We start from the raw sequence: 13,230 nt of genomic DNA, 5'->3' as shown, positions 1-13,230 counted from the left end.
CGGTTGCATCGGTTGGCCGAACGGTCGAAGGAAGTGTGAATGAGTTTAAGAAACTCGAAGGGACAAGAAACGGACACCCAACGCCACCCGGAGCCGGCTGAAGGTGTCCGATTTCCCTGTCACCTCGATACGTCACTCTCCTCCGGGAGGTAGTTTCGCCTCGCTCCGGCCGGTCTCGGTGGCCGTACTCAATCAAACGCTGAACTGAAACGCTTGGTTGGACTGGATTTGGGTTTTTCTAATTTGCTTATGCAAATTTCAATCACACTGTCCCTTTGGCGCACCTAGCCGCTCCGGTTCGGTTGGGAAAGAAGGTGAAACCGAACCGAAGGAAAAGGGAACCAGTGGCAAAACATGCACCAACCCTTCCTGGGCAGCGAAATTTCGTCCCCGACCGACCACACGACGGCCGCATCCGCTTTCAATTACGGTGAAGCCGCAACCGGTTCGGCGGGGACCCCGTCCCAAGAAGGTAACGCACTGCTGCACCGGAGCCGGAATGCATATTCACTTTCTCGGGCCAAAAAAGGGAATTTGGAGCCGCGGCCTCGGGTGGGAATTGGTCTATTCGCGTTCGCGGAGTTCGGATCGTCATCTGAGCTGAGGCTGAGAAAATTGGCCCCCATTGTTGGCCTTTCTTGGTCGGGCGATGGGAAAGCCATTACCAGCCACGTGAGCTTTTAATTGAGCAGTTTTTCTGCCTCTGCCCAACAACAGTGGCCGTGGGCAACATTGCAACATGGGACATGGCGGGTATTTTTTTGCCTATTTACGGTTCACATCATAATAACGGCACGGCCGAGTTGCACGTGGACAGTGACCACATTCTTTGTTGGGCAAATGAAATTGTTTATTTCGCTGCTTTAAGTGATTGTTACTTGCTTCATTTTGAGTTTGTTTAAGTGAAACAATGGTTTTGTTTGTTTTTCTATTTCTTGATTGTTGCTTTAACTTTTTTGCCATTTTTTATCATGTTTGTATTAATACTACTTAAAATGATTATTACTTGCTTCATTTTGATTTTGTTTAAGCAAAACAAATCTTTGTTTCCATTGCTCAATATTGTTTCATCTTTTTGCCATTTATTAAAAAAAGTTTTCGTTTTAGTTTGGTTCTCTTTTTAAAATGATCGAAAGTCGCCTCATTTTGATTATGTTTGTTTCTATGTTTAAGTGAAAATTTTTTTGTTTCTATTTCTTCATGTTTTACCATCTTTTGCTATCTTTTTTTATCATGTTTGCGTTTGATGGTTTAGTTTCTTCATGTTAGCCGGTTCGTAGTTTTCATGACCGCGATTCTCATTTTTAAACCTTCGTTTCAACCGTTTTTCACTTCCACAATTAATTTTAATTTAAAACAATCACCATTGTCCGGCGATGCTAAACAGCAACCAGAGCATGACCAGAGCGTGTGGTATGCTTTCCTCATGGGCGAAAGATGCAGCAGAGAGATCTCCAATAAGACCCATCCACTGACTACATCTCGTCCCGCCACTCCGTCGACTCCGGTTGATCGGAGCTCGGGTTTTGATTTGATCTGCAAACGCTGCCTCCAATTAAAAACAATCAAATAAACCACCGCGAATCGGGCGCCCATCGGGTGGGTCTGAAACTGGATCCCACCGTAGCTCAGGGCCCCTGGTGCCTGTCATAATAAAAATGCTCGCGGGTCCCGCGGAAACCCAACGGAAGCACCTGAGAGGGAAGGCCGCGCATGAGAGTTCGATCCGCGCTCGGTCCGTTTGTTTTACACCCGCTTCCCGGGCTTATCGGGGTGCGGATCTCCCGGACTCGCGGACGGTGACATATGAGAAGGCATATTCCGCTGCACCGCGGGCCGCGAGTGAAAGGCCCGGAGCCACGGGGTACCTTCGACTCGCCGACTGACCACGGGTCGGAACCCCAAGCAAAAGTGGGAAGAAGACACACGCAGGGCCTCGGCGCGCTCCGGGAGCCATTACAATTTATCATTTCACTGTCTTATAAATTTATCAATCAATCTGTCAGCGGTCCGACCGACGGGCCGCTGGAATGCGGCGGACACGCCGGGGTGGGACGGAACATCCCAGTGTGACCCCCGAGACGCAGGTGTGAATATTTCCCTAGGAATGCAATCAATATTTGCAATCACACTTCGGCCCGCTGGAGATGGACCCTGCCCGCTGGCCCGCACTGTAATGTTGAAGGGCAGAACTCGATCGGTGGCATGATTTATGTTGCTCCCCGGCCCCGGCCCCCGCCCGGGAAGACGGGCACCGCGGGAAGACTATTAATTTACGCCCCGCCTAAGGTCTATGGCCGCCGGGGTGGGAAGGCCACGATCAGCCAAGCCAAGTGTCGCGGCCAGATTCGAACGCCGGCCGGCCGATTACGCCAAGGACATATCTCATGTTAATTAAACCGCACCGGCTGCCCACCGCCCCGCTCCGGCCCAAAACGGACAGTAATTACCCGGGAGATCCCGGGAACCCCGGGAACCAAGCCTGAACCTACGATTGCGAACCGTGAAACGGAACAGCCTTTCCAACAGAATGGCGTGAAGACGCAAAAGTGCCACACGAACGAACGGTTTCTTGTTTCTGCTTTATCCCGAAATAATATTCGAAGCGAACGAGGCGAACCAGAAAGGGACGCGGTGAAGCATGAGAAAATGGCGAGCAAAGTTGGAGAAACTTCAACCCCAGATTGCGATCGTCGCGAAAAGGGGCAGCACTCCGGTCCGGTCCGGACGGACAGGGACGTCGTGTCGTCTGTGGATCTTTCTGAAGCACCTTACCATTTTGCGCATTTTTGATGAATCGATAAAGATAAACATTAAAAGGTGGAATAAAAATGGTAATGGGATACTATTTGTAGTGAGATCGGTCAGGCGGAACCCCAGACGTGATACGCAATGCACTCGAAAGGCCCCGTGTGGTTCGGATTGATTTCCTGTTTGGGTTTTTTTTTTTGTTGGTGGCGAGACCACCGAAAACAAAATTAACAGCTTATGAACAACATGCTTTATGTTATTGGCACTCGATAAAAGCATCGGAAGGATGTGAAAATGAAATGGCGGGTAATGAATATTGCGGACTTTCTGAATGTTCCAAGGATTGTTCGGAACGTAAGGGATCGTGAACAACTAATAGTAAAATGATTCAAATTGAAATAAATAATTAAAGTAAAAGCTACAAATAAAATAGTTAAAAACACCATAAAACAGGCATTAATAAACTCACCAGTTTCTGAAGAAAATAATCCTCTGCTGGGGTGTTCCCCTGCAAACGATCATCACCGTGGGCTTCGGGCGGCTTTCTCATTGCCTCATTGCCACGCATTCGAGAGGCCACTTTCGGATGTTTTGGGAGGGCTATCTGATTTGAAACCCGCTACCCGGGACACCGGATTCGTCGTCGTCGTCGTGGTCGTGATTTTTGGCGCGAAGAAAAATGTCTCATTTCGCAGACCTTCGCGGGGACTCCGATCTCTGACAGCTCCTTCTTCGAGCTCGCGCCCTTAATGTATGTGCATTAATCGAGCCAAGAGCAGACCGGGACCGGGGCCGAGAAGGCGAGATAAAAACCGATCAACGGCCCAAGACAGACAGGGTTCGTTCGGCTGGCCCACTGGAGCAATCCATCACGGAATGTGACGTGGTAATGATCGCACAGCTCGCATCAAGCAAGACGCACTTCCCTATCCGGCCGGCGGGCAAAGAATGCACACGATCATAACAATAATCATATTGAATTATTAATGTTATTCAATTTATATTGCGCGTCGCTCGCCGTCGCTTTAGTTTCGATTTGGCCACTCGGTGGCAGGGCAGGGCACGGTCAGAACTCGTCCTCGCATCCGCTTCGTCCTTTTCCGTCGCGAATATGTTGCCTCGCGCGCGAGTGCCAATTGGCAGCATTCCTGGGGCGAGCAAGTTTCGGGAAGTTGCCGTATTTATTTCCCATTCTTTTCCCTCCATCACGGGGCCGGGGCCAAACGCGGGCCAAACAAACGCGACACGCCAGCGATTTAATGATGACGCGAAAAGCTCCATAATTAATGAAAATGAAAAACAATTGAGTGCAGTTTTTGTCACATTATCAACAGCTCCGCTTCTCGGTTGGAGCATAAAAAAAACGGAACGGAGCCAGAAACCCGACCGAGGCGCGCGCGTTTGCGTGTGGAAATTGTATTCCGCGTTTTCCATTTCAGGTCCTCGCGCCCGGCGATTGTCATGCAGCGTTTCGAGATTATGCCGCGCGATCGGTGGAGCGGTGGTGCATTATTTTCGTGTTCGGTTCGACTTCGCCTTTCCCTTTTTGTGAACCTACGCGAGGTCCCTGCGTAGAGGGCCCCGGGACAAGTGCCGGCAAACGACGGGGGTAAAGTGCACTGTAGCGTCCGATGCTTATCAGATGATTGCGCCCGATACGCGATGTCAATGTCGGAAGCTCGCAGGAACCCGGTCCTCTGGTGCCTCTCGGAAGAAGTAGCGAACGCACTCGGTTACGTTTATTATGTCAGTTTGCGCAACGGTTTCACTGCAGCACTGGGCTGGCGGCCTTTTTATGCGGCCATTCAAAATACCGATACGGTGAACATAGGAACGGGATTCCGTAGGACATTCCGTTCTCAGATCCGATCGCGGGGCACTACTCATTAGTAACAGATATTATTGATCATTGATCAGCTTTTTTCCTTATTGTAGTTGGTTTAATGTTTCACTCTCCAGACGCTTTAAATGAAAAGTTTATTTACCGTAGTTAGTTGTACTTATTGTTTCATTGTCCGTCAAATATACTTAATATTATTTGTACAAGGTGGTCAAAAATGTGTGCACTTTTTCATTTGATTATAAAACAAAAAAGGCTTAACATTTTTCGATGCTTCAACTTTTAATTGATCGGTTTGTTTATCACAGTTTTCTATGGAAAACGATGGAAAACAAAAACGACAATTATGCTTCTTAACATTGCCATCGAGGTGGAAATGAACTTCAACGAAAAGTGCTTTTGACGATTGATTTGGCGAACTACATCTTTGGAAATAAATTTTCCATATTTCGCGATTTTCTGCAACCAAAATAGTACTTTATACATAAATGTAATAAATTAACCTTTCAAATAAAAGTTCAAACATCGAATAATATCCAGCCGTTTTTTTATGAACCAAATGCATTTTTTACCACCCTGTACTAACGATCCTATTCCAACACTGCTCCCAACTCCAACAATGGGACACTTGGCTTTACTTAACCACAAGTCCGACTCAGGGGTGCTGAAAATAGGCAAAAACGATCCTACCTGTCGACGGCGACCAGAATAAAGTCAATTATCGCGTAACGACAAAAACCGAGACCATTTAGTAATGATACCAATGTCCTTCGACGTGTGTGCAGCCAAACCAAACAAAAAACGGCACTTACTACGCGACCGCAGTGTGGCCGAACCGAACCGTAAACAGGTTGTAAACATTTTCCCAAAAAACAAAAACGTGCCCAAACCGGCCAAACATTTCCTTGCGCAATCGCAACCCCATTCCGACCGGCCACAAACTCGGTGCGACAATAAATTGCACTTTCAGTTTCGCAAGCGGCCATCGTAAGAAGCAAACTCTCGGGAGGTTGCTGATTTAAACGCCCGTTTTTTCGCGTAGCAAAAATTATGGTATCGTTCCATACACGGCCCCGGGTTAGTCGATACACGATTCGGTCTAGCCCGGACTGAAACATGGGTTTTCAGTGGCCCCCGCGAGGCGAGTCGGAGATCAACCTCAATCTCCGGGTGGGCCCGGACACGCATCCTAGCATCGTGTAGGTCCATCGTGGGTCTTGTGCGGCCCGTGAAAAGCCATTATTAAAAACATGAAACCCTTCTTTGCGCACCCCGTTAGTTAGTTGCGTGTTTGCGTGTGCGGCTGGGATTGGGACACGTGGCCACGGACCAATTTCACCGAACATGCTACCGGCAGTGCCGAAGCCTCCCATTTAAGCAGCAGCAAGTGGAGTTATGCCGAATGTCACCTGCACGCTGCCCGATGGAATGTAACGCCCTCCGTCCCGGCGTTTGACATGACAACACTTTTTACGAACGGCCCCAACTCGGCGCCGATCGCAAAATCGGTCGCCCATCGGTTGGTCACTTTTTCTTTCGTTGACCAACAATTCGATCCACCGCCGCCGCCGCCGCCGCCGCCGCCGCCGCCGCCGCCGCCGAAACCCAGTGTTCGGCGGTCTGCTAGGCGTTGGGTAGTGGCCCCGGGGGGCACCCGACAAACTGCTGACAGGCCGGGCGATGTTCGAAGTCGAAACTTTGCTAATCAATGCGCTGCCATGTAAATTTTTATTACTTGCCACACGCCCCCCCGACGGCGACGGGTCCTGCCAAGGAGATTTCCTTCTCCCTTCTGCTCTGCCTCTTCGGCGTGCTCCTTGCGTAACGGTCGGTGTTCGGATTCGGATTTTCCATCCCCGCCCCGGGGGCCGGCCCTGGCCTCGATGCCTAGCTTTGATGGCGAGCCGTGGACCAAGAAGTGGAGATTTTGCAGCTTTTTTCGCGCTCCCGACTGCTCTATTTCTGTCGATCTTAATTGCCAGTTTGGCGTGTTCGGCGAACGCTCCGCTCTGGCGCCCGCTGGCAAGAAATATTGGCTTGGTGCTTGAACGAAAGTCGGGTGTTCGGGTTCGGGGGAGACAAAATTATTCGCATTCGTCGTGCGATTGGAAGGTATGGCGAAATGGCGCCGCGGTTGCGTGTCTGGAGATACAAAGGAAAGTCCCATTTTGGTTTGAAGCAGAAGAAGAAGTGCGATGTTTGAAGCATGCACGAAATGTGAAATGCGGTTCACAACGCGATCGCGGACGAGAACTGTCGCTTGATTGTTTGCCTTGTGGTAAAGGGCTGTAAACAACGTCACGATATTCTGCCTTCCAATTTTAGGACCATTATAAAAAAGCATTAGTCACACGTGGTAAAAATGGTCGCGAAATGCATGAAATTATACTAAAAACATATTCCCTTAGAACCGGCTCAGAACCGATTCAGAACCGATTCATAATTACTGTAACCGATTAGTAACCGGCCGTAACCAGTCGAAACGGTTCAATAACCGATTCGAGCAGGCGAACCGATTCGCGTAGTTCGCCTCTTTCGGTTCAACAAAGTGTAAAAAAGAACACAAAATGCATAAAATTTCCATAAAATACGTATCTTTACGCTTCGTTGTAGTACACTAAGATAATGGAAGTTGTACTATCACTTTATCTCAACAACACATTCAAGGGGGTTGTAAAGAACATCAAACGACCCGCTCTCGATAGTAGTTTGGTGCGGAAATTCGATTTTGGCGACCAAGCACCTCGAAAGACTTCCTTTTTGCAGGGGGGGGGCGAGTATTTGCATAATTTTCCCGTTACTGTGCCAATGAAGGGGAACAAATTGGCTGGCCTATCCGGAACGGCCATCGCGGCTGGTCTCACCCAAAAAGGACATCGGAGCGCCAGCTAAGACACAGCCCGCAGTGGAGTAATGCAATTATCAGCCATTTCCTTCGAAGATCCCCGGGTAAGCCGTTCGAGTTTAACGGCAAACCGTTTTGTTCATAAACTCCTCCTCCTTGGTGGACCCCATTCCCATAAAATTACTTAACCCCCCCGCGCGGGGGTCCACTCCTCTCTAGAAATCTCCACTTTCGAGCGGTAACGTGTTTTAAATTACATCAACCATGAAATCTTACCTCTTTGGCCGGGCCCCCGGCGGTCCGGATTTGGCGGGCAGACAATCTTCTCCGCCTTGTTCACAACACTCCAGCCCGGGTTGCCCAGATGCCGATAGAATCAACTTCCAGACTTCTAAGTATCCCGTGTCGGATTTCGGCGCACTCCCCGGGATGGAGGGCTGTGAGAAGAAGTTTGCCAACTTCACCACCACCGCACGCCTTTCGTCGGTTAATTTGATTATGTGCAAGGATTTCGCTTCGGGCTCCGGGGACCTAGCTGGACCGGCGGGGACGGAGAAGCTGGACTGGACTTTGAGGGCGAAAAAAGCGAAAACACCGATCACCGAAAGGATGGGCAAGGATGCCTTGGCCATCCCTTTTTTGAAGGACAGCGAGTCGGGTGCAGCCACCAGACGGGCCAGAGCAGAGTTCTGTCGTCGTAAAGTTACGTCCCCGCGTAAAGTTGCATCCATCCAGATTTCCGGCCAGGCGCGCGACCGGAGCTCCCGAATACTATTTGCTTAACTATGTTGTCTGTCAGCGAAGGGAAAACGAGACGAATAAGACAAGAGGAAAGTTTGATAATCCGCTTGACAGACGGGACATTCGGGAACGCCGGGAGTCCCGGAGAAAGTTCATTTTTGCAGCATTCCTCCACCACCAGACCGGGGCTTCTCCGGTGTGGCCACTTTCCGCCGCCAGCCGGGCTTTCTTCGACAGTTGGCAGGTTTTGCGCTAAGTTTGTTATGTTGATGATTACTTTGGCAGTTTTAAAGTCTGGTCCACCCTGCCATGTCCATGTTCCCCGTTTTGGTCTCTGGTGTCTGGAGCGATGCAGTTGCCGGCGGAATGTTCTGAGTCTTGTTTGAGTGTTGCTGGGGAGGAACTGAGCTGAACTGAACTCAGTTTTTCCCAACTATTTTTATCGTGTCTTCAATCTTGTGCTAACTAAGCCAGGTCTTACACTCCTTACGACACTCATAAGCCGGACTCGTTGGAAAATTCGTTCCCTCAACAGACTCCGATGACGTAAACGGTGTTGATATGGAATTGATTGCCTTTCGGGCCAGTCAGCTCTTCCAGCAAGGAGCAAGCAGGACGCTTTAAAGCTGTCACCGTGTGACAAACCACTGCGGGCGGCACTCACAGCTCGTCAATATTGAAGCAGCTCTCGACAGCATTATCTCATTAACGGACGGGTCTCCAAAGGGCCATCAAAATATTGATCGACAACACTCTCGACTGCAACAACTCGTTACGTTGCATAAATAAAGCGTCTCCGAAACACTCGTAAAGCGCAACCAGGTCGGTCGGTCGGTGTCGAGTGGGACGAAGAATTGCATTTCACCGCCCCGGATCCTTCCGGATCCACAGAGAGCCTTTCTTCGGCCCGCCTGCCCCGCGGTGACCTTGTAAAAAATTCATCGACCCAAATATCCACTGAACCACATTTGCCCCCGGGGGCCGGAAAAGGATGGGCCGGACAATCCGAACCGAGCCGGGGCCGGTTCCGGTTGCGGTTGTCACGTAGCTGTCATTCAGAGCAATCAAACGCAACTAAAATTGCACAACAAACATCCGCACGGTCCGTTCCGTCGCCTCCCCACGTGTCGCGGTCGTGGCCGTGCACGCGATCCCCTATTCCCGGCCCGGATCCTGTGTCTTGTTAGTGTCGGTTGCAGTCGCGTGTGACTGCCGTCCGGAGTGGAGAGACGGGCGTCATTGTTGATGCGACTGCTCGCGAAAGGACACGGAACCGGGATGGCACACAGTGATGGACCGAACGTACTCGGTTCCTATCATTTTGGCTTTTGCTTCACTTAAGTGGGAATTTTATAGCTAACAAGAACTCACTCTTAAGACTATAAAAGGATTCCTAACTACTAATCCAGATCCCCGTAACATTTAGGATAAGGATTAAAATTTAAGAAAAATTATATCAAATCTGTGCCTTGGCAGGGACTGTCCCCGTGATCGATAAAGCGTGGCTTCGAAGTTGTTGCACCACCGGACCTGGAAGCCAGCGACCAAAAACTGGACCTCCCCCCCCCTCGGGACCTTCTCCGTTCCGTCCACCGTTCGGTCAACAGTGCCATGGCCGGCCCGGTGTATTCGGGGGGTATGAAATATTAAATTGGAGGAATCCATAGAAACTCGACGACGAGCCACCGAAAACAATAATGGAACCGGCCGCCGAGGGTGCCCGGCCCGGGGTGGAGCATAATTTCGATGATTCCCCCACCGGCAAGGACCTGCTGCGGCCTAGCGAGAACCTCCTTGGGGAAAAGCTGGGGACCCCATTTCATTTCACGGTAAAAACTCGGCAATTTGATGAACGGCTTTCTCGGCCGAGCCGAGGGAAATCAGAATTCGACGATCGACAGACCGGCTGGCGTCTTGGGTTACGGTTCTAATCCATTAGGCGCCGAGGCTGAGGGCGTGTGGCCCCGTTTTTGGGTTGCACTCGAAACCCAACGGACAGTCAGTTTAGGGAGGCGTGAAGAAGTCCCGCAAGAATTTGGCCAACAAAAAAAAAGAAGCGAACTTCGAGTAAGAAGTGTTTCGCGCGGGTTTCGCGAATTAAAAGACCCTTCGTCGGTCGGAGCCAAGGTCATAGAACTCGCTTAGGGTCGGAATGTTAAATAAAAATAAAAATGTCCCCCAGACCGGGGCGATCCGGTAAAGTACCGTGGCCGACCGCCATTAACGTGTTACAGGTTGGGCGATTTGGTTTCGTTTTACGATGCACTTTGAAGCGCCCCGTGTCTTGGCCTTTTTTTCTGTTCCCTGTTCACCCAACGCAGGACCCGTGGGTGCCGTGGGCCGATAAAAGCGGCGAAACCATAAAATGCAGCGATGGTGAGTAATTAAAAAAAACTCGCCCAGCCCGAGTGCGGATTTGCTGGAGGCCCTAAGTGCAGTTTACTGTCCCTGGTTTTAAGACTTTAAAGAGGCTTTAAGATTCTGATGCTCGACCCTCAAGACGGGGTGCAGCAGCAGTTTAGAATCGCCATTTTGGTGCCCGCTAATGGAGACATTCGGCGCCGGGTGACGAATTCTTGCACGTTTCGTCACCCCGGGGCCACCGGGGGGTGACCTTTACGCGAGGATGATTGTCGTCCCGGCTCGATTACTGGCTTAGGCCGCTTCTCGTTTTTTTTTTCGTTGCGATCCGCTTAGATAAGATCGTGGGCCCCCGCCGAAGGTGTTGCCTCCGACATTGATTTGTGGCGGCCAGTTCGTTGTTGGTCCGTTTTCTTATTCACTCTCTTAATTCCCCATTCCGCGGCGGACACTAATCCCTACGCCTTCGGCGCCTGCAGCTGCAACTAGCGGCTACGGATTTGCATTTCTGCCCGGAACCCGGGTTTAGAACCCGGGGAATAAGTTTGTGCGCAGAAAGAAACGCAACTGGAGTTCAGTGGCACTCGCCGAATGGAGGAGGTTATGGTTTGGTGAATGTCTTCGCCACGTGGCCAAGATCTCCGTTTCGCGCCCGGTGTCTTAGCTCGACAAATAAGATCGGCATTTTTTGCTCTCTCAGCGCGCGTTCATTAAGCGGTCCGAAGGACTAGTTTCTAGGTTGAGGTCCGGGGGCGGGGCCCTCTTTTTCTCCCCTTTATGTTTATGCACCTGAAACAAGCAGGCCCTCTTTTTGTGCCTGAGACAGAGCGGCCATCCATCCGCACGATCCGGCCTTCCCGAAGGTGGCTGACACCTTACACCACCGCCAGAGGTTGGATTATCACCTTCGTCGGTCGGTGTTTTCCGAGGGCAAAAGAAAACCAACTCCGGTGAGAAAAAAAAAACGGTCGGTTGACCGCACGGTGCAGTTGCTGTAACTCCCCACTGCTCGTTTTCACTTTTCGTGTGCCGGATTTGTGTTTGATTCCGTTTCGTCCGCAGTCCGCAGATCTTTGCCGTTTGCGTTTTGCCCCTGTCCAGTTCACGTTGGCCACGGGTGTTTTTGTGCAGCACTCTGGCTCCTTAAACGGTTTAATTAAAAGGTTGGTTGTTGTTTGCCTTCCACGGTGCCGAGGTATGTGCGCCACGCCATGTAACACCGAAGCCGGGGAGATGGCGAAGAGGCAGGAAGGGCCCCCGGGAAGCCGGTGACACACGGCGGACATAGCGCAATAATTAATTCGTTATTATTTTAGAAAACCCAAGAATGCAAACTATGGCCAAATGGAGGGCCAAGATTAAGACGGAAGCAGAAAACCGAAAAACACAAACCTCGAGACGGGACAGGGGTTTGGTATTCCCTTTTTGGTGGACTTTTTTTTGTGCGACGGGAATAAAGACCGTGGGGGCCGGTAAGGGCCATCGTTACCAGACTGGAACGGAGCAGGACTTTTTTCCGTGCACCTTCCGTTTTATGTTGTCCATGCGAAGGGCACATAAGAGGGTTCGAGGGCTCGAAAGAAATTCAAAAAATGCATTATTGTTTAGTTAAACTCATTCCGAAAAGTTTGAAATTCCTTTTTCTAACGATGAAAACGGTTCTTCCCAAAGGCAAATCCCAATGCTCCGTTGCTTTAATTTACAATGCTCTGCTCTTTAGCATACAATGTCCCTGTTTCAACCGCCTGCACTGCAAATGATTTACCGCCCTTTCGACGAGAATGTCTTATTCAAATCTCCTCCCCGGAGCCCCGATGACCACTGATGACGCCACCGCCCCGATGACTAATGACTTCTTAACCACCTTTATAAGTGGGCAGTGGGCCATGCGGTGGCATATGCTGCTACCAGCATCACCTCCTTGCGCCAGCACCTTTCGTCTTAATTTTATCGCCTCACACCAATTAGGTCCCTGCCCGGGGGTCAGCCCCGCAAGAATGCTGCCATCGATGCCAATCACTGCAACGGTTGTGCAGCAAGCAAATCTAATTCCCTTGCGGAAAGGACCATAACTTTCACCTTCCACGCCCGGTGTCCTGGGAGACGGACGGAGGCACTCTAACAATGCTTCAATTTACTGTCCACCATACGATTCACTGTCGATTCGGACCCCGTGGAAGAAAGGGCAATCCTCCGGAACGGATTGAATGCTGATTGCGCCCGTACTGATCCTGGTCCAGGGCCGTCGCTTGCGGGTTTCATAAATTACTTCCAGGCCAACCGGGGTCGGCTCGGGCAGAGCTTCCGCCCGAACCCGCACTGACCGATCAGCACGCCACGATTAGGTAGCGCAACATAGGAGCAGAGAGAGAGAGAGAGACCGGGCAAGACAAATGGATCGCCGAGCTCGAGAAGTGCGCGATTGTGTGGCGTATTTGCGTCAGCGACCCTTTCGGCCGCGTCGCGTGGAGGTCCGTGGAAAACAAATAATTATAATTTTCTCGTTAACACTGACACTTTCCCGGGGCGACGCAGGAGTGCGGCAGGGTCCGTCCCAAGGGACGTGGACGATCGCCACCAACATCTGGGTGCCCGCGTAATGCTTGGCGACCCCACGGCCCGGGAACCAACCGATGCTTGGGCTATGCGCGAAAATGTGGTGAAAGGCAGAAACAGAGTGAGAGAGAGAGGG

Source organism: Anopheles bellator, chromosome 1 (genome assembly GCF_943735745.2).
Source record: "Anopheles bellator chromosome 1, idAnoBellAS_SP24_06.2, whole genome shotgun sequence".
Lineage (NCBI taxonomy): Eukaryota > Metazoa > Arthropoda > Insecta > Diptera > Culicidae > Anopheles > Anopheles bellator.
Note: the sequence above shows the minus strand (reverse complement) of the source record.